Genomic DNA, 22,634 nt, shown 5'->3' on the forward strand with positions numbered 1-22,634 from the left:
GGTTGCTGGGTTGGGGTCGGCATATACTCTGGGTTTTTGGCTAGCTTTGCCTTAGCATGCTGTCTGTGCAGACATGTGCAAAAAATAAAGTTGCTTTATCAGTAAAATGTGGCTTGTGGGCTTGTGTTAATTTTGTGAAATTAAAATAAAAGTGATGCACATAACTCCTCAAAGCTGATGCCGCTCCACCATTTTACTCCACCCAAATTCAGTTGATTGTAGTGCAAGTACACAAGACAAAAAAAAGTGTTTGATGTGGGGTGTTTTGTTTTTTTTTTCATTTCTGCTGCTGATAACTGAAGAACCTTTGTAACAGACGTAAAGAGATAATTGTAACTGCAATATAATTGCTGAATTTAGTATCATATTAACATATTACATTACAGTATTATGGACACATGTAATGTGATGAATCATATTACTTTGCATGCATTGTATTAGTTACTGGTGTAATGTTTACTTTGTAATGCGTTACACCAGTACACTGGTGAAGACCCATGTTGATGGTTTAAAGTTATTAATTTGACCACTGCTGTTCTTTTAGCCGGTATTTAGTGCCTAAAATTAGAATACCATAAAGTGGATGGGCGACATATGCAGACATAAGTGTCTGCTAAGTCACACAGAGAGGTTACACTGATTTGTAGTGGCATTTACCGCTTTACTCACCACGTTCTCATCCCAACGCATAACATACAACGGCGCATGTGACAGATCATCGGTATGTTATGCAATCTGAGGCATGAGAGCCGAAAGGAATGAATCCATACATGTAAATGTGTTTTATGTTCTGATCATGAATCACTCTAGAAAACACTACGTGATAGGTTTAAGCTTATGGTTAAGGTTCTGGTTCAGGCTGGAAGCGAGGGCTGGAGCCTCTGCTCGAAGCGTGTGTTCCCACCACGAGCGGCATTCTGTTGGATTCAATTGAGAATCTGGAGCATCTCATAAGGACGCAGAAGGGTACCTCTCGCGTCACTATGAGACTCCTCGGGCTGTGAGAAATTGTCAGTATGTTGCGCGTTGGGAATGAGAATATTCTGGCTTTACTACCTTTTAAAGATTTTTACCGCTAAGTTTTAAAAGTTTAAAAAGTTTAAAAAGTCTGAGTTATTAAATACTTAGCAGTGTGACTCAGCTATAGAGACCAAAAGCCTTTTTTGTATAAGGCTGTAAACATCCTTGTTTCCGCTATGATGTTTTACCAAGGGGGTCTTTGGAGACAGTCTTGAGGAAATGCAGTATTTGGCATTAATGCATTAGCTTCCGTTTTCAGCTCTGGTAGTTGCCATTTACTCACAACTAGCATCTTCTTATGGGGACTACAAATTTCAGTCCACCAGAACAGCTGTTGCAGTCTTGTATTTACTCTAGCTAACTAGCAAATTGTGCTAACGTTTAGTTCTGACTGAAAATGTGAACTGATTGAAAGCCCGGTTTATGTTTTTTTATCTATATCCAGTCTATCCACAGAAATTCAAAAGCCCATCTAATATCGACTTAATAAATGTACAGTTGTATGACCAGGAAATGAAAGTTCTTGTGTTTAATAAGTGTTATAGTCACTTTTAGTTGGCATTTTCTGTTACTGGACTAAAACCCAGACATTTAAATTCATTACAGAGTAAAGTTACTAAGCTACAGTTCAAGTTATTGCTCAAAAGATGACATTAAAAGCAGTTTTCTGCTGCCATGGATGAATGCCGTGTATATTCAGTACAAAGTGTATTCAAACTGCGATCCAAAAAAATGTAAATAAAGCTGTTTGTTTGAAATGTTTCTCGGTGTTTGCAAGCTTTACACGAGTGTCTCTTATTTCCAGGTAGTCAGCAGGTCTTTGGTTTTCACAGCACAGCAGAGGGAGAGTGCCGGGTTTCCTGCATGTACTGGACTCTCATCCCTTCCTCCTGCTATGTCAGACCAGCCCCTCCTGTTGGACAGTTTCTGAACTGCATCTAGCTCACCGTAACAGTGACTTTGGAGCCCATGTCTGCAAAACTAAGAGAAGTGCTCTGGAACATTTGGCAGTGGGATTTGCTACTTTTTCCCCTCCAGTTTGGACTCTCAGCAGGGTACATCTTCAGATCCTGAATGTAGATTTTAAGCAAGATGAAACTTTTCCACATTTTCTGTTTTAGATGAGAGGACCTACTCTCCTGAGCTTACTAGGTAACAAACCCTGTTTACATTTCTTCTTGCTAAGGGAGTTCACATTTTGCTTTACTGTAAATAAATGTATTTAAATGAATGTCAGGCTTATATGCTCTGCTATAGTGTAGTGCAAGAAAAATTAAGTAATGTAAAGACCTATTCTATCAAGGCTATGGCGCTGTCCACAGTTTGCCTATATTGGAAATGCTTTCCACTTGAATTTAGATTGATAACTGCAGTAATAAATATTATTTATTGTAAAGACATTTGACTTTCCCTTTCTTGATTATATCTTGAGTCAGTAGATGTTTTTTATTTAGACATTATTGTCATTAACACTGAAAAAAAATGTCATGGTAAGTTTAATGCATGGTTTAAAAGTACAGGGAAACAACTGTAAAAACTTAATATGGAAAATTCTTTCACTGCATCCAGCTTTTTTTTTTTTTAACGTATTTTTACTTTTTTTTTCATTGCAGGTGAGTCAGCACTCACTAAAAAGTGAAAAAGGTGTATTTATTTAATTGAGTTCCTACTTCAAGGAAACAGACTCATATATATTTCTAGTTAATTAATTCCACAGTAAAACCACAGAGGCAAAAATGTCAACTTTCTTTAGAGGTGCAAACCAATACGAACCAATGGGATAAAAACAGTCAGCAATAATCAAATGGATAATAACTTTATTAATGAGTATTTACTCTCATGCTTCTTCTACAATTGGTTCATTATTTTCTTAAAATATATTTCCCAATGAAAAGGTTAAAATAAAAGTGAACATGGTAAAGTAACTATTTTCTGCTACTTCATAGAGTACTTTTATTTCCCCGCATTTGAGAGGAAGATATCAGACTTCAAGTTACTTTTTTATTTTAACAGGAAGTAGAACTCTTGAAATTAAGAGTCTCTTTTCAAGAGTGCTCTGAGCCAAGACAAACAACATGAGGTTCACAACTCTGATTTTGACCCAGGGCTCTCTTCCCGTGTGGAAAAGCACTCACCACTGGGTCACATTAACGAACTGAGGTCGAAGTTATCACTGAGAGCCACTTCTGGCTGCTCCCCTGCCATACGGGGTCACCACCGCAGGTAGCTCCACATGTTTGTTTTGACAGTTTCACACTTCCTGATGCATCACCAAAGGGGATTATTGTCCCCGGCTAGAAATGAAGTAACATTTCACTTTCCAGGCAAGTGTAAAAACCAGTACTTTTCTACTAACAGTACACAATCAGAAAATGTAATTTTTGGTTTTATTTGAATCGTTCTCCTGAGTCTTGGTAACCAGGGAACGAAGAAAATAATCATTCTAACATGTTTTGCTAAAAGTGAAACCAATGGCTGTAACTTTTTTGATTGGTTACTCTTTACAAAACTGTCACTGACTTTTCCAAAGTCTGCCATCTCAACCAGATATCGTTAAAATGGTGCCAGATCCAAGTAAATTTAACACAGAGTCTTCCTTTTTATTCATTTTTTTCCTTGTATTAAGAAGAGAAACTTTATCTGTAATGGACTCTGTTTTGTAGGGTTGTATTGCTGTTTTTTAACATCACTTTCACTGCTCAAATCTTTCGTGACACCACCAGGTATTGAGTTCAGAGGTGTGAATTGTTGTGCATTTGAAATACTCTAATCCTGAGTAACGCCAGCATTTATCATCCCACACCAACAGAGGGAGTCAGAGCCTTAATTTGCAGTTCACATTTTGTTAACTGGCCAACCTCTTGCAATATTAATAATACCCCGATGAAGACAGAGCCATAGCTCAAAGCAAATTAATGAATTCCTACAAATTCCACGACAGCCTCTAGATTTGCACTCTTTTGTAGATCATACACAAAAATGAAGGAATCATTGCTATCATCAATAAGATGTTTTTCTATGCCCAAACACATCTGTTTGTCAAAGGTCTGTCACTATCTGGTCATTTTGAACATGCAAATAATCATAGATTAAAGAGCAGAGGATTGTCCTCCAGCATGGATTACTTTGGTGTGGTGGCCTTTGCGCAAGCTGCAATTTGATTATTAAAAGCAGGGGACAGAGGAGGCAAACTGTTTTGTTTCCTATTAAGGGGACTTTTCTCCCCTGTAAGAGGATTACCCTTGACACACGCTCAGGAGTTACATAAGGCCGTCAGAGGATAACATCTGACATTTCCTCATATCCTGTATTTTGGCAGTTCAGCACTCTGTGAAATCACTATAGTTGAAAGGTACGCATGCAGTGAAAAAGTAACAAGGCATATGTGGAAATTAGAATGCATCGCAGGGCAGAAAGAGCTAACCTCAGCATTTTCTCCTCTCACTGACAACATTTAAAAGAATCTCTGTGGTTTTCAGGTTATGTTGTTTTAAAGCTCTGTATTCTCTGGATCTCAAATGGATCAAATGACTAAGTCTAACATGAAAGGTACTGCTTATTGTTTAGTGAAACCACAGAAAGTTGGTTGAAACCCTAAAGTTCCATTCACTCCTGCTCATTTAAGTGCCATTTTTAAATGCAGAATGCTGCTGTTTTGCTGTTTTGTTTTGTTTTAGCCAATAAACCCCCTGAGAGGAGGTCTCTGTGGCAAAACAGCCAGATTTTTGTCTGCAAAGGCGGTGGAGGAGACCAAAACAAAGATAAAGGGAGAGTTCACTCACTGGGCCCACGTCCTCATTTGAGGTTTGACAGCATTTTAGCAGATAGAGGTGAATGGCTTAAACATGAATTGGCGAAGGCCTTGAAGGGGGCTGGCGGTGGCTCCTGGACCCCATCTCCAAAAAGTATTCTACTTACATTAACCAAGCAGACAGAAACATAAATGCTTGTCAATACTGTGATTGTTGTATGTGATGAATTTAATTGTTGGTAACGTGAAGGTCTTAGTCTCCTCATAGCTGCTTTAACAAGAGTCACTGGGCTGTATTATTAGTCAAGGTAGCTTGGCTGATAAAAAAAATAAAATACAGAACATTGCAAACTTTCTTTAAGCATCTCACAGAGAGCTGACTTCAGATATTAAATGCTAGGAGTTGTATTCCCCCTAGCATTAAAGTAAATCAACAATTAGGAAAGCCAGACTTTGAAATTAATGCATTCATTATTGTGGCATCATGCCAGCTTCCGTGAGTAGCTGCATCAGCACCTAAACTTTTGTGGATAATTTTATTTTACTTCTGGCTCTAATTTGGTGGACTTGCACAGTGATTTACATACAAATTTAGAGGAAGAGGAAAAGACAGTCATTTGTTATAATGGCTAGTCAGTTCCCTGTTCCATTTAAGCACTGTGGTGTGTAACCACAACCGGTGGGCAGCCTGCTGAAACATTGCTACATCTAGTTCACAGCCCCCCTGCTACCTCCTCTACTACACACCCTGGTCTCCACATATCCTCACTGCTTCAGTGATTTTGACTTCTTCCCCCCAAAATGAATTCTCTCGCTCTCTCTCTTTTTCACTCTCTCTCTCACACACACACATACACACACACCCAAGGTTCTGAGGACCTGCAGCTAGCCATGAGTCTGTGATCCTAAGTCGTCACATTTACAACCCGAGTCAGCATGAAGCCATTGCTGTGTGGTGGAAAATATCTTGCCTGGATCCTGTACCAAAGTTGACACCATAAGTATCAGGCGGTTGCCTTCACATCACATATGATGCAAACATTTGATTATCTGCAGAGATCCCGAAGGAACAGCTGCACGTTGAGGATGGCCTTCTTTGATTTCTTAAGTGCATTTAATACAATTCAGCTGCTGCTGCGGAGAGAGAAGCAACAGGAAATGTCAAGGAACATGCCCACCATCCCATGGATCATTGACTACCAGACAGACAGGCTGGCGATGTGTTGTAGAGGAGCTCTTCAGGGAACTGTGCTTGCTCCATTCCTATTCACCTGGTTGAATTACTGAGTGATGGACAGGAGGACGAGTGCAGGGCACTAGTAGAGGATTTTGTGTAGTGGTCTGGAAGAAATCAACTTCAGAAGGAAAAGGATGATGTCTACACGGTCCATGTCTGGGTTCTGTTTCTTAAGTAAACTGAGATGCTTCAGTGTCTGCAGTGATGGAGATTTTCTATCAGTAGTGCTGGTGAGTAAAGTGTGCTTTGCTGTGGTCTGCCAGGGGGAGCAGCATTGGACGTAGTGACACTAAAGACTAAAGACTGAAATTCAATATTTTTGATTCTTGGTAGAGAGGTCCCTGAACTGTTATCCCTCATGGATCGTCCTGACCACCCTGTGCACCATTTACAGGCGAGAACACCTAATTAATGAATTAATAATGAGAAAGTATTATATAAAATATGTAATACATTAGTATTATTAATAATAAATATTTTTTAAATCGTTTATAAAACTTTATAAAAGTTCATTTATACAGCTAATTGTTGTTGTTGTTACAAAATAATTTCTGAAATATGGGATAAATAACATATTTCTTATTCTTCTTATTATGAAACTTGCGGGATGAAATCAAATGCACATACAAAATAAAGCTCACAGCTTCATCATGGCTTCAGGTACAGATTCCTTTACAAATTCTTTCTCATGTGTAATATTTGCATCGATCAGTGGCTTAAGCAGAAGGCCAGGTGGCTGGCAGCACATGTTTTCTCCCCCTCATAATGTAGACAAATCTCGCCGTGTGCCAGAAACCCGCCTTCTTTAAATGTCAAGGCTCCAGCTGCTTACTCTGTACACAGTTAACGAGCACCTCTTGGAAGCTGCCTGGCAGACTGTTTGCACACACTCAAGCCTTAGACAGCAAGTCCCTGAAGTGACATCCCAGATCATCACAGCAAATACCAGGAAACCAAAAAAAAGAAAAGGTAACTGAACACTCCTCACTCCTGCTGCTTTGCGGTGTGGTTGCCACAGCGACACAGCTGACATGTCCATCTCTATTTTCCTCCATCTACTATTCTTCATGCTGTTTCTCCTCCACACACAAACTCACGTTCTCATATTCTTGGAGTCTACTACTGACTACATAGTAAAACACTGAAAGTAGAGCTTTTATTTCTCTTTGAAAACACGGGCACATGTCCGAGGCATTTCAGTCAACCATCTTCCTTTTGGTTTGGGCCATGCTGGTAACAGTGCAAAATCAGTGTGAATGTCACTTCAGTTTCAACTAACAGCAGCATTTCAGACAAGCTGGAGACAGGAAATAGAAGACTGACTGAGACTATTGTAAAGTGAAGTGCAGTATCTCAAGCAGGAGGACATTAGAGCACGAATAACAATTTCACAATCTCTCACAGAAAGGAAATGCTTAATTTTTGATATGAAGTAGAGATGATGCATTGAGTATTTATTCTTTAGTCACCTTTCTTACTCAAATATGTTGATAGACCTCTCTGCACGGAATCATACCTGTTATTAATCTCTGTCTCTCTTCCACAGCATGTCTTTTATCATGTCTTCCTTCTCTGACCCCAACCGGTCGCAGCAGATGGCCCCGCCCCTCCCTGAGCCTGATTCTGCTGGAGGCTTCTTCCTGTTAAAAGGGAGTTTTTCCTTCCCACTGTCACCAAAGTGCTTGCTCATTAGGGGGTCATATTGTTGGGTTTTTCTCTGTATGTATTATTGTAGGGTCTACCTTACAATATAAAGCACTTTGAGGTGACTATTGTTGTGATTTGGTGCTATATAAATAAAATTGAATTGAATTGAATAGAAAAACAGTTTCTATTCAAACACCACTAAACACCACTGAGTCAATTTACTCGTCGAACTTAAAGCCAGAGTCAAATATTACACAAAAGGGCTTCAAATGGGTGGAGAGAGGATGGCTTTGAAGGCTTCACAAAAATTGTTAGCAGTGAAGGAATTAATATAACACGATCAGTTGAAAGGTGGGTCGTTACAGGAAAGACATAGCAGCGCTTGAAAAATGAAAACTATCAAAAGTGAACTGTTCATGCCCACTGACATTGACTGCAGTTCAAAACTGGCAAAGTGAAATGCTGATGTAAACTGAAGACACCTTTGTTTTCTCAGCTTGTTTTCTCGCCTGACTGAGACGGCTGAATGCTTCCTGGCTTTTTGGATTGTTGTCTCTGGGGTTAGCCCAGGGCCCTTTAGGTGTACTAATGATTAGAGAGCGGAGAGGGCAGTGAGGAGGATGGGAGTTCATAAGAGTCAGGCAAGTTTGGTGTGACAGCTAAAGTTTGGCTGAAACTGGCTCACGCAACAGACAAAATTCCCAAATAAAACAGAAAATTCACTAAAGAATGAGCAGAAAAAGAAAAGAATGAAGGCGTTGCTATCAAAGTCAAAGTCCAGACCTTAAACCTGATTGAAATTCTTTAGCAAGATCTTGACAAAACTGTACATACCCTTAATTAACTGAAAGTCATAAAGAACAGTATGCTGACATTCCTCAAGTTATTGCTGCTAAAGGTGGTTCTATAAGATACTGAGTGAATGAGCTTCCCCGGCCTCAACAGAGTGCTGTGAAAACTTTCACATGACTGTAGGAATGGGACAAATGTGAAATGGCCTTACCAATGTGCCTGTTAGAAACAATTCAACAAGCACTGGATCATTTTCAGGTGAGCAAGCAGTTTCCCATTTTCCACATTAAAGCGCTCTTACTCTTTCACTGCCATGTGAAAGAAAGAGAAAAACAGGACTACCCTTTTCAAAAATAGTGTAAGATCACATCACTGATGTGAGAAGCTGTTTGTGACTCAGCAGGTGTTAAAATTATCTGGATGGAAAATAACATCATTGTAGTAATAAAATCAAGAACTCTGTTGAAAATGAAGATATGTGACTGAGAGGGAAAAAACATTGAATGCAGCAATCATTATCTAAAACATGACAATACAGCTGCAGAGCTATTGTCACAGGTAAGAGAGCTCAAACACATGACACAACTGAGTGGCTTAATGAAAAAAATTTCGATTATTTCACAATACCAGGAGTTCACTAAAAGCAGAATCTCAGGTCAGTAAGTCATGTCTGTGATTGTTAGAAGAGTCTTTCCTGTTATTTCTCTGCTTTCTGTCTTTCTTTCTTAGAAATGGGTCAGCTCCTACACTCCAGATTTCCAGACAGGGTTTCTTTTCCAGAAAACACATGAGAGACAGAGTCAGGTAAGAACATCCAGCAGGCACAGCTAATGGGAAGAGGAGGTGGAGACAAGCAGGCAAGTCCATCAAAAAGTAGAACTGAAAACAGCAAAAGCGACGCATGAGTAACGTTCTGGTGAAAGCCTGACTGAAATGGTACCACTGAATGGTAAACAGGTGCACCTGCCTGGGATGCAAACTGATGGGAGAGAGAAAAGGAGATCAAAAGAGGAGGAAAGGGAGACTGAAAGCAGGTCTGCAATGGAAGACATGGAGACCATGATAATTGCCTTGATATAAAAATATTTATTATCGTTTTCCCGCTAAATGTCGAGAACTGGGCACAGGTAGGGCTCCTAGTCAAAGTACAACAGTTGTGATGGTCCCAAACTCCACTAGGACTCTCCACAGTTTCCAAACTCTCTCTCAAATCCAAACAAAGACTGCTCACCACTCTCCCGTCCCCAGGCAGACCTGAGCACAGGGAAACAGCTCTTTCACAGGTAAGTGGAAACATTAACTTAAGGCTTGGAGCCTGGCTGCACTAACTGATGCAAGACAATGATCCAGTGAGGACTGAACAGGACATCAGGAACAGGTCTGTGATTAAACCAGGTGTTTGGAGGCAAAAGGAGAGTCCTGCTTTTGCTAAACACACATCTACATACAAATGAGTTGGAGAGAGAGAACGTCACAAGAGGAGAAGGACTGTGACAAAAAAATGCTTTAACTTTGGTCAGGTGAAATAAGACACTTTTACATATAAATATTATGATTAAGCCCAGGTCTGTCTCTTTATATTGTGATTGGTTGGCAGCCAGAACTGAAGAGATGGGCAAATAGGGACAGAGACTGAGAAAACTAAAGCAAGTACAAGTACAGCAGAACTTATAGTATACAGATCGAGGAAGCATCCCAGAGAAGTTTCTGATACTAAAAAAATGTAGTTAATTTTTAAAAATCCTTTAAAAGTTCTTCAAGCTGAGAACATCTCATTTATTTTACTGTTGTGAAGCCATTTGGCTGTGATAGTCTTTAGTAACAGAGACACTCGCACATCTGCAGTGTGCACCACTGGACAGATAATGAGGATTAATAACATGCCTTAGCAGATCACATCTTCTCCAGACACCGACCCTACATTCAGACTGAAATATTTGATCAGACAATTTTAAGGGCAAAGCAGCCAGTGTTTTTCTCACAGAGGAAATTACTTTGTAGATGAGACTCTCTTCTTGCCTTCTTCCCACAGAATCTGGGTCAGCTTCATCTGCTGTATCAGTGGCCCCTCGATTGAGTCTCTACAGTCTCTTACTGTCTCATCGCATGCTGCACCTCAAACTGGCTGTCTTAGAACGAGTAATTGCCTTTTGAAGGGCAATGTGCTAGCCCAGGAGAATATGTGACCCAAGTTGAAACCTCAGATTGCACATACAGATGTAATATAACAGACATTTAAGCAGACAACAACAGCAAAAAAGGAGCAGCTACCACCCAAAGTGTTTGGCTTTATGGAGGTGGCAGAGAGCACTTTCTGTAGCATAAAATACAACCCATACAGTAGGTCTCAATGGCATCAGATACAAAAACAAATTCTTATTAAATACTTTATTTAAACAGGTATTGTCACTGGGTTTGACATCTCTTTCTCAAGATAGACAGCTATTACCATATAAAATAAAATTACGTATTCCACACAATCAAAAATTAAGAAAAACAACGTTAAAAAAAAAGCAGGTTGTACATTTGCAATAGCCAGATCAAAGGAAGAGCCACTGGCATATAAAACTGTGTCATCTGCATAAAAATATATAAACCAGTTTTGAAGGCTTTGCTTCAGGCTTGTGCATGTTGACATAAAAGAAAGCATTTGTACGTCATTTGATTTTTTGGGGGAGATTCAGTTGAACAGCACCTACTCAAATCAGAGACATTATCAAAGTCAAAGTCAAAGTTAGCCTTATTGTCAAAGACCATATTTACAATCACACACAGGAATTTGAAACTGCAATGCTCCCATGGCCCTCAGTGTACACTAAAACAATATAAAGATAAAAAGATAAAAATAAAATGGGAGCCTTATGTGCAACACAATACTATACAATCTTATTTAAACAGCAGTGTCAAACACAATTATAGTGATTGTGGGCAAGTTCGTGTGCGGGTGGGGTGGGGCAGTCAGTGAAAAGGCAATGGTGGCAGTTCAGAGTTTTGTATGTTTCAGAGGGAAGAAGTGAACGCAGGTCTGCAGTTCGTGTGTGAGAGCAGGGAGTGAATTCAGCATCCTGACAGCCTGATGGTCGAAGCTGTCTCTCAGTCTGCTGGTTCTGGCCAAGAGGCTCTTTAGTCTCCTTCCTGAGCAAACTGAAGAAGCTGTTAGACGGATGAGTGGAGTCACCTGTAATGCAGAGGGCTTTCTGGATGAGGTGGGTGCAGTAGATGTACTGGAGAGAGGAAAGAGAGGTACCTACGATCCTGTCCGCTGCTCTTACTACCCATTGTAACTATGGCAAGAGACATACCACACAGTGATGCAGCTGATGTGGATACTCTCAACGGTGCTCATAGTCGGGGTTGAGGCTCTTGCTCTTCCCAGTTTGTGGAGAAAGTAGAGTCACTGTTGGGCTTTACTGACCAGCAATGATGTGTTTTTTGACTACGAGAGATCTTCTGAGATGGACACACCCAGGAACTTGGTGCTGCGTACCTTCTCCATAGCAGCACCATTGACAGTGCAACATGTTCAAGATCTATTTAAAAAAACATTAGAATGTATCAGTAAAATTAATTGGTTACATTTTAATGGAAATAAAATTTACTTGATTAGTAAATGTTCAGTTTATATTGGCCATATTTTTCTTAATGATTAATTATTTGAACTCACATTTATTGCTTCATATTCATGAGGATCAAGAATCATTTACTTGTGTTATACATTTTCTGTGTCACATTTTCAGTGTGTGTGATTTCCAGTGACAATGCACAGTTAGAATTGCTGTAACTTCACAGTTGAGCGACACTTAGTAGTTTTATTAATATATGACTAAATATTGGCTGCTTATATGAAACATATTCATAAAGCAGAGAGTGTATAGAGCACTTAAAGCATCCTATACAACAAATGATGTCGGAGTAAATGTGCAGTCATATTCATTTTGTTCCCACTAGTGCTGTCAGTGTTAATCTGAAATGACGTTAACGCCACAACACGGCAAATCTCCGTTAACGAGTTACCGCGGATCGCCCCGTGCGTGGGGCTGGACTGCGTCAACACCTTAATGAGCAAACTACACAGTAGTTCCCACCCATGTAATTGAGCATTGCGTGGCACATCCGACATACTGTTTTACTTTTGCCCATGACATGCTTACCTTCAGGATCATACTTCACATGAAGACCAAAATAGTTCCAAAGGCCAGATCTGAATGAGGGTGGGGGAGGTTCAATTTGCCATGTTGCAACGAGCTAAGCTTGTGTCTTGCTAGCTTGCGCTGCGCTCAGTGGATCTGCGCTCGACAGTGCAGCCTAGGCGGAGTAGTCGAACGCAGATCCACTGAGCTCTCAACACAGACAGCATTGTCAGAAGAAAAGTTGATAAAATAAATTAAAATTTTTGTATTGTTCATATGCGTACCGAACCGAAAGCACTGTATCGAACGGTTCAATATCGTTGCACCCCTAATAAATAAATATGTATAAATATATATCTATATATATCACACCAGGTAAGACCCCAGGTGCAGGCTGTGTAAAGATGCCCCAGAGACAATCCAGCACATAACAGCAGGGTGCAAGATGCTAGCAGGCAAGGCATACATGGAACGCCATAACCAAGTGGCCGGCATAGTGTACAGGAACATCTGTGCCGAGTATAACCTGGAAGTCCCGAGGTCAAAATGGGAGATGCCCCCAAGGGTGGTGGAGAATGACCGAGCTAAGATCCTGTGGGACTTCCAGATACAGACGGACAAAATGGTGGTGGCTAACCAACCGGACATAGTGGTGGTAGACAAACAGAAGAAGACGGCCGTAGTGATCGATGTAGCGGTTCCGAATGACAGCAATATCAGGAAGAAGGAACACGAGAAGCTGGAGAAATACCAAGGGCTCAGAGAAGAGCTCGAGAGGATGTGGAGGGTGAAGGTAACGGTGGTCCCCGTGGTAATCGGAGCACTAGGTGCGGTGACTCCCAAGCTAGGCGAGTGGCTTCCAGCAGATCCCGGGAATAACATCGGAGATCTCTGTCCAGAAGAGCGCAGTCCTGGGAACAGCTAAGATACTGCGCAGGACCCTCAAGCTCCCAGGCCTCTGGTAGAGGACCCGAGCTTGAAGGATAAACCGCCCGCAGGGGCGTGCTGGGTGTTAGTTTATAAGATTTTACCAGAACATTGAAATAAGACATGAAATTGATGCTGCACAAAAACTGTTATTCTTGGGCTTTAACGCACATAGCGGTAAAATTTAAATTTTCATATTAATGAAATATTTTAATGCTTAGTGTGCTCTCATTGCTTTATTTTCATGCACATTAGAAACCTCAACAGGCCTGCCTGAAGTCCAGACCAAAAACATTTGGAGTATAGTGAAACTAAAAATACAACACAGAAGCCCACAGCTGGACTGTTAAGCAGCTGGAATCCTGTATGAGACAGGAATGGGACAACATTCTTCTCCCAACAGTCCAGCAAATGATGTCATCAGTCCCAATTTGTGTATTGAAGTTAAAAGAAGAAGGGATGTCACGTGGCCAATTTTTTTGAGACGTGTTTCTATCATTAACTTTAAAGTGAGCAAATATTTTACGTTTATATTTCTTTATATTAGAATGGTGCAAACATTTGACATAACTGTGTTATCTATTGCCCCTGTGAGCAAGCATTAAAAGACATCCATGCACCCTTTACCCCCACTCTTGCTAATGTATATGTTGCACTGCCATTGTCATTAATTCTGAAGGAAACTTTGGTGACTGCCATGTAATGCACATGAATTATTGATGGCTCTTTTTTGTTCTGTGACATTTAATTCTAGCCTTTCCATTTGCTTCTCCTGCCCATTTCCCCATGTCCTTGTTTCTCTCTTTGTATCCCATTTGTCTGTGTTAGCTGCTTTATAGTCACGTCCAGTTTTATTTTAGTAGTAATGTGTGTCTGTGTGTGGGGGGAGCTGCTTTGCCTCCTTCCTTGTGATTGTGTGCCTAGTCCTTTGTCAGTTGTCAGTGTGCGTTTGCTGTCCGCCTGTCATGTGACGGCCCAGTATCCCTCTTGTCTCCATGTTAATCCCTCTGAGTTTATGCTTTCTTTTCTGGTCCTAGTTGTTAGCTGGGCTTTCTGCTGGACTCTGGGCTTGTTGACTATCCAGCTCAACCTGTTTTGTTAAAGTGACCTTTTTACATCCACCAGCCTGTTGTCTTCAAGTCTGCCTTTGAATTTTACCCTAACACACAGGATAACATTTCCTAGCATTTCTATGTGGGAGAGTGCTTTTGCAAGTGCTAAGGACACACACATCCAGAACATAAAAGTCATATTCTCACACAATCTATTTGCTATATGATATAGTAGATGTTTGCACCATCATTTAGGGTGCATGTGTACTCAATCAAGTATGACAAGTCCCTCATTTAAACTATACTCTCTGAAAGTCAGGTTTCAGTGTCTGAGGGGCATTAACAGCAGTACATAGAGCAGCTTGAGTAGATGATGATGTGTAAGATGAATCACTGAAGGCCAGGGAAATTTTAATACATGGTATTAAGACACTATTTATATCCCTCTGTTTGATGTCTTATGTCAGGGAAATGACACAACCTGATCCTTTCAGTGGTTTTAAATCCGGAGCTGCGGTTTTGCATGATGAATAAATTTTAATTTGTGCATTTATTCATTCTCACCTGGTGTTTAAAACCACAGTTCAGGTTTGGATACTCAGTCCTTGAAGTTTGAGTGCTGCAAATGGAGACCATTAATGATACCTGACGGCTACGACCTACAACAGTTACTTGAAATGCAAAATTTGCACATTTGAAAATCCTTTGGCAGTTAATAAGTGTAAAAAAAAAATAATTGCACCTCATTTCTGCAATTAAGTCCTGTGCTGTTTTGTCTTTTTTTCAGATGAGGTACTCTTACTGGTTTTATCTCTAAAGTAGGAATGTGTTTCTTGCTGGTGTTTCAGTGAAACTTCAAGGCATTTGACATTTCTGTCCAACCTGGAGACACTTGCTTATTGAGTTGCTTGCAGCATAGGAGTGTGCAATACCAGTCAACTCTGGTCAACAAATGACTGGCTCATAGCCAGCATGATCCTCCAACATTATACCGAAATACAAAAATCCTTTTGACTATAATGTTAAGTACAAGTATTTCATTGAGCAAACGCTATGCTGCCTTCACCAGCATATGAATTTGATGACATCACATTCTTAATCTATAGGTGTAATATGATGTTGACCCACACTTTGCAGCCATAATCACTTCAGCTCCTCTAGGAAGGCTTTCCACAAGATAGTAGGAGTGTAGGAGAAGAGCATTTGTCAGGTCAAACACTGATGTTGGATGAAAAGGCCTGGCTCACAGTCTCTGCACTAATTCATCCCAAAGGTGTTCTGTTGGGTTGTGGTCAGGAACCTGCAGCCCGTTCTTCCACACCTAATTTGCTTTGTGTATTTATGGATCTTGCTTTGTGCAGTCATGCATAGTCCTGTTGGAACAGGAAGGGGCCATTCCCAAATTGTTCCCACAAAGTTAGTTCACCAGAACTAAGGGGCTAAGCCCAGCTCCTGAAAAACAACCCCACATCATAATCTCCCCTTCACCAGACTTTAAACTTGGCACAGTGCGGTCAGACAACTATTGTTCCCCTGGAAACCACCAAACTCAGACTCGTCCATCGAATTGCTAAATGGAGAAACATGATTTGTCACTAGAGTCCAGTGGCGGTGTGCTTCACACCACTGCATCCGATGCTTTGCATTGCACTTGATGATGTAAGGCTCCACAAGTTTGGAGATCTGTTGTGATTGACTCCAGAAAGTTGGCAACCTTTCTTTGATTTGACATGGCTTCATGGCTGAGTTGCTGTTGTGCAACCAGTAGAGTCAGCTCTATTGGTTGCACAACAGCTCTACTCTCTCTCTGTTGATATAAGTCAATGTAGCTCACCCAACAGTCTCTTTTTTTCTGTCATAGATAAGACACCTTATTTTATTACACTGTGGTCCTGATCTTCACAATGCACAGCACATATAATGCTTATAATAAATCGAAGCAGCAGTATTGAAAACTTTATCCTCTGTAATCACAAGGCCCATGATTTCTTCAGTGTGTCCTGAGTGTCCACATGCCTGAAACATCTCACCTACCTACAAGGTAACTAGGAGGCATCTTAGTCAGATGCCTGGAAAATGTGTGCAAACCACAGTCCCCAACCCAAATGCACAGGGACCCAATCATCTGGCCCACTTGGGGAAACTCACAGGTACGGCTCTGAGCCTGTGGGATACAATCATACTCAGCATTCCAAATTGGAAAAAAGTCTAGCCCCTCTCCAGGTAACGGTTTCTAGAGACTGTTTCAAGTGTTTAACAGTTGCAGATATGCAAACTCTTCACCACCACAATCTAAGGTGGTTAATCATGGAGGCGATATAAATATTAAATATGCAGTATAACAGCACCGAAGTATATAAATTGGTCTCTCAGTAACAACTTGCATTACATTCAGGAGTTGCTGAAGTAGCTTCCCTTTTTTTGGCTGATGCTCACTACACTACATACCTGCAGACACAAGAAACACATGGTCATGTGATTACAGCTCATAAAATCACGACTGTCATAAATAACCACATTACTGATAACAACACAATCTCTGTAACATCCCGTAAACCTTTTAGAAAAATACATTTTTAGGCATTCCTACTTGGACTTACGACAGTGGTCTGATAAGGTACTGCTTTTAAGTCATACAAAAAACTAAATGCAATGCTAAACAAACCTGCCTGCCTTCAGCCTATCTTAAGCAAGAGTCTTCCCATATTTCCTGATTCAGTAAATTCAGTAAAAGGACTAGATGTTATAGTCCCTGATATTGCATTGCTTTAAATGGAGAAAATTTTGAGGGATGGCTATTATGAGGAAAGGCAGCCCAGAAACTTTACCAGCAGCACACGTCGTTGTGTGCCTCATCTATTTACCCAAGCTAATCTGCCATTTTTGGGGATTAGAGATCTGATCTAGATTATCATTTTAAGATTTGGGACACATCGTCAGTAGTGGACCTTGGATTCAACGGGTGTTTCGGCCATTATTACTAAACACCCTCATCCAAGGAGGCCCTGCCAGGGTTGATCAGGCCCCAGAGTCACTGGTTTATGTTAAATTGTTATTTCTCTTCTTCTGTTTACTTTGCTACAGTTTATTTTCTCCTATCTATTCACTTCAACTGAGAAATAATACTTAGCTCTTTCGCATTTATGGAGCCTCACTTCTTCAAAGGGAAAGAAAAGGTGATAGAGAGAAGTAAGACTAAAGGGACAAGATAGGAGAGAGCAGAGAGGAGAGCCAGAAGGGGGGTGCCTGATCTGGCTTCCCACACCTCCCCGCCGGATCGGGCTGTACGCTCTACCTCCCCACTGCCTCCCAGAAAAGGGAAGAAGAGCAGAGGGGAGAAGAGCAGAACATTTTCTTTTCTCTCGCGGTTAGCTGACTGCCTTAGCTGCCCAAGTGATGTCAGCCCTTTTTAACCATAGCCAGCGACTGGTCCTCTCAGCAGTGTTAGTTTATAGATTAGCTAGATTAGATTGAAACATAGATTCTGCATTCTACATATTTTCCAAAATGATTAAAAACCCTTTTATAAGACACATCCTGTAACCTGCAGAACATCAGAAACTGACTTATTCTCAGTGCCCACTGGAAGTGTGCCATGTTCTTCTCATCACCCTTGAGAGTAATAAGTGGTTAGAGCCCTGAGTGGACAGATAGCCTGTTGAACTCTAGCTAAACTAAAACCAATCTAGACCAGTACTCTTCAAAGCTTGGCTTCAGCCAGCAGTCAGAACCCAGCTGGTGTTGGTTCTAACCGTGTAATCAGAGGCTAATTTACATCAAGGATGCTAAATGGATCCAATGACAAATATTTAACAGCCAGGCGAGATTAAACACCTGCAGGCATTGGCTGAGTGTTTGATTGATTTCAAACATTTATATATAAGTAAAAACAAACAAAATTTGTTGTAAACAGAAAAAAACAAAGTAGAAGACATCGAGTTGCCATGATTATCTCTATACACCACACAATCTACATGTTCGAAAAGGAGTAGGATGCAGTTCCTGGCCCGCTTTAATACTGTTTAATAAACGGATCGAATGGTTAAAGCTACAAACCACCTGTTTCTGATTAGACAAAAAACCAAAAGAGATTTATGATGAATATGCTTCATATCCTGTGCATCTTTAACAGCAAGTTATCTGGACATGAATAAGTAATTGGAAAACTGTTGGACCATCCCTCCCATGCATATCAACAACCTACGTAAGTGATCGCAGAGCAAAGATGGACACTTTGGCGAAATCCCCAGAAGCCATCCCCTTTGATGATCGGCACCATGGAAACATACAGTGATTTATCTCCCACTGAGTCCCGGGTGGAAAGCTCATAATTACCAGTGCATTGTGATTAGACTGAAGTTGGGATTATAAGATCCCTCACTCTCACTTCTCTTTCAGCTAATCGAATTGACTCATCTTCAGAAATGAGAATCCCGTTGATTTCTTTTCCTCTTTCATGTTGCCAGGTATTGAGCTGGACGTCTACATCTTCATTCAGGAAACTGAACAAGAACTCAAGAAGGAAAAAAACACAAAAGCTGTCAGAGCTTCAAGCTTAGAGTTTACAACCTTGACAAACGGATACAGTAAAGAATATTTCTGTGTGGCATGAAAGACTCCATCTGCTAGTGTCAAACTAAAGCACACACACACAACCACAAACACACACGCACACACACACACTGTGGTAAACTGCATAGGTAGAGAAAGAAATTTCAGAAGATTGAGCCCCATCAGAATGGAGCAGACCAAATGTGAATCCCCTGCATTATTTATTCACTTATAAATAAGGCAGGGGATTCATACGGTTTTTTCATACGTTCATTTTTTTATTCCAACACTTTACAGATAAACAGAGTTTTAAAAGAGAGGGGATTATGTAAACCCTCTGCTCAGCTTAACGCCATCTGAAATATTCTGCCTCAACAAGCAAATCCTAAAATGCTGCTCTTCTTTTAAAATAAAAAAGAAGCCTAGGGGAGTGATTGTGAGCTGCAGCTGCTTGTTTACATGTTTCCACAACTCAGTGCACTTTCTCTGGCGCACATTTTTGCTGTGCAATGCGACTGAGCAGCGATGAAGCAGAGGCTCCGTTGGAGAAAACGCCACAGGCATCTTTAAGGTCACAGATGTTTAATTACAATGATGTTATCGCTAATGAACCAAATTGTCCTTGGCAAGCTGCCATTAATGGCATAATGCTACAACAGCTCTGCTGCCATGGGGCCGGCTCAGAAATCTCAGCAGGCGTTGTAATCCTTGAGCTTCCAAGAACAAAAGTAAAGTTTCCAAATTGCTGTATACGCAGGGGAACCTTTACCAGGCATGGGCCTTAAAAGATTTGAGGGTATCAGTCACACGATAATACTCTCACTGTTAGAGATCTCAGATTTCTTGGGTTAATGTGACCTAGGAGTTATTTGAGGAATTCATTTTGTGGTGCAGATTTCCATTTCTTTCCATGATAGGTGACCAGTGTTGGGACTAACGCGTTAGTTACAGTAACTACGTTATTATTGTGGTAACGAGCACGGTAACTAGTTATTATGCCAAAACCAGGAACGCGTTACTCGTTACTGGGATTTAGATAGGCTCGTTATTCGTTACTTCGTGTGGTGGCTATCCGGTTGTTCAGTCTGACGTCACTAGCCGTGTCTGGGTCTAAACTCCGCTGCAGGTCCATATATCAAACGATCACTATGGCATTACTGAGAGTTGAAAAACTGTCTAAAGTCTTTCATCTTTAATAAAATGATCAGCGTTCTGCTCTACCAGGTGTAACAATTGAGTTTAACATCCAGGCATCCATGAAAACGGAATTTATGACATTTAACGGAGTTAGAAGTTAGCAGGAAGTTAGCTCACTAGCTTCTATCTAAATACAATATAGCATGTCCTGACTGCGGGGTTTTGGAAACAAATTAAAACGTACAGCTCTGCTATCACTTCCAGCATAAATGAAGACAGAAAACTAAACAGCAGTGACATTTGTAGGGTTACTGAAGTTGGGCTAGCTGGTATATAATGATGTGCTACGTGACCGCTAGCGACACAGCTATGTTAGCATAATATAAACAAGCTAACTTTTTTTCCACTCGATAAAAGTTAACGTGAGTGTTCTCGGTGGTCAGGAACAAATGTAATCGCATGGCAGGATGCTGTAAAAGGACCAAACTTCAGCCAGGAGAACAACTGAGATAATCCATCCACAATACGAGGTTAGTCATTCATATACTGCTGCATGGGCTGGGCTGTAGTTACATCCTAAGGTTTTAAAAACTGAGCTTAAATAAATGATTAGCGGTAATAAAAGCCGAGGGAGGTCAACAGTGATCACTGACTGTTTTAGGAGCTTTTTGAGATCAAATAGAAGAAAATACATAACATTAAACATGTTAACAACACAAAAGCCATATTAAACGCAGACTACTTTAGACCCGGAAGTAGGATTCGTCGCGTCATCACTGAACAACCGGATTGCGGAGCTTCCACAGATTCAATAACATTAGCAAGTGGTGGAGGCCAGCAGGTGGATGAAGGAAAAAGGAGGCAAGAGGAGAGACCCGAAGCGGCCGCTGGTCCGTGAGTGTCAGGTGAACTGAACTTCAGCTAAGAAGTTATAACCTGCAGTCCATCTGGGTCAGATATAAACCAAGTTTAGGTGGAGTTGATTTTCGTTATGCTGACTTTTTCGTACTGCGTGCTAGCTAGCATGACGGAGTTTCTATACAGCTGGGTGGGTGCTATGTTACTGATGTTGAACTTTATTTTGTTCATAAGGTTAATTATTAGAGTTGCCAACCGTCCCGTAAAAAACGGAATCGTCTCATTCAGAGAAAATGTTATGCGTTTCGTGTTGAGCTGAGAAGGAACACAGTTTGTCCCGGACTTCAGCTACAATGAAAAAGACACAAAGCTGGAGTTATTCTGTGTTTACGCTGCACAGCTGCCTCTTCTTCTCTCATCCTCTCACCCCCCCTCTCCCGTTTCTACTTCAATCATGAAACTGATCAATGATCAGCTGATCGGCTTTTCTCTCTTGTTTATTTATCGCCCACTTTGCGCCAGAAAGAGGAAACCAGCGGATGTCGTGGTAAACAACAGCAGCACTTTTAAGCTTGATCAGCTGTTGTTAGAATTTATTTAATATTAATTTCAAGTATCAGCTGATGTTTGCTGGAGCCACAGCTGTAAACCTGCTGGTCATGATATGGGTTTGAATATGTGGTGAGAGGGAAACATGAAGATGAAACCAGGAGATGTCCTTACTGAATCATCAGAGCTGTGATGGAGAAACAGGTTTACCTTTTAGTTAACATGAATGAGTTGAAGAGAAGTTATGAACTGTTTCTGAGAGACAAATAACACCAGGATCCTTTTCTAAGTAGCTGACAGCTGGTAACTGTGCAGGGGCGGGTCTAGCAAAGTGTTGCCAGGGGTCCATGTAGGGAATTAAAAGGGAAAGGGGGGCACAAGGAAATACTTTCTTATTCTCATTTAAAATGTCTCACTTTTAAAAAAAATAATTATTTGAGTCTTACAACAAACGATTGATAGATTGATACATATATACCATCAGAACAGTGTACATCACTGTCACAACAGTGTTTATTTTCATTCAAAGGCTTTAGGATTTTTCCTATAATGGCGGGCCGGTCAGTCAAAACGCCCGGGCCGATTTTTTGTTCCAGTCCAGCCCTGTAAGCAGCTCATCTGCAGTCTGGTGTTACCTACATCTTCCTATTCAGAAGGCAGAATTTCCGAGTTCTGAGTACAATCGAAAGCACCACGACTGCAGTTTTTGTGTTGGATGTAAAAAGCAGGCTAGGATAGAATCAGGCGTGGGATTTCTCTCGTGGAAATGTGCACATAATTTTTTCCTTTCTATTGGTAGGTGGCACAGTGCACTTGTGGCAAGTAAGCAAGCTAGAAGACTGGCAATCTCGCTGGGTATCCAGTTACGGAAGCAACACATTAACAAGAGAATTCTGAGTAAAACCAAAGTTACTTTCCCTAGTAACTACTTACTCTGAAAGTAACGAGTAACTTGAAGTAACTGAGTTACTTTTGATAGAAGT

At 40.8% G+C, this 22,634-nt stretch overlaps 1 protein-coding gene across 3 annotated transcripts in view; it reads left to right on the top strand.

Moving 5' to 3' along the window:
- The window catches only part of LOC120722560 (anoctamin-4-like), a 57,344-nt gene extending 54,751 nt beyond the window's left edge, over window positions 1-2,593 (top strand). For 2 of the 3 annotated variants that reach the window (XM_040013576.1, XM_040013577.1), the window contains exon 27: window positions 1,826-2,574. The gene's annotated coding sequence lies outside the window, so the exon portion shown is untranslated. Of the gene's footprint in view, window positions 1-1,825 lie in introns of all 3 variants that reach the window. The other variant, XM_040013575.1, reaches the window with a different exon arrangement.
- Window positions 2,594-22,634: the final 20,041 nt, after the last annotated feature.

This window comes from Simochromis diagramma, unplaced genomic scaffold (genome assembly GCF_900408965.1).
Source record: "Simochromis diagramma unplaced genomic scaffold, fSimDia1.1 OVJJ01000649.1, whole genome shotgun sequence".
Classification (NCBI taxonomy): Eukaryota; Metazoa; Chordata; class Actinopteri; order Cichliformes; family Cichlidae; genus Simochromis; species Simochromis diagramma.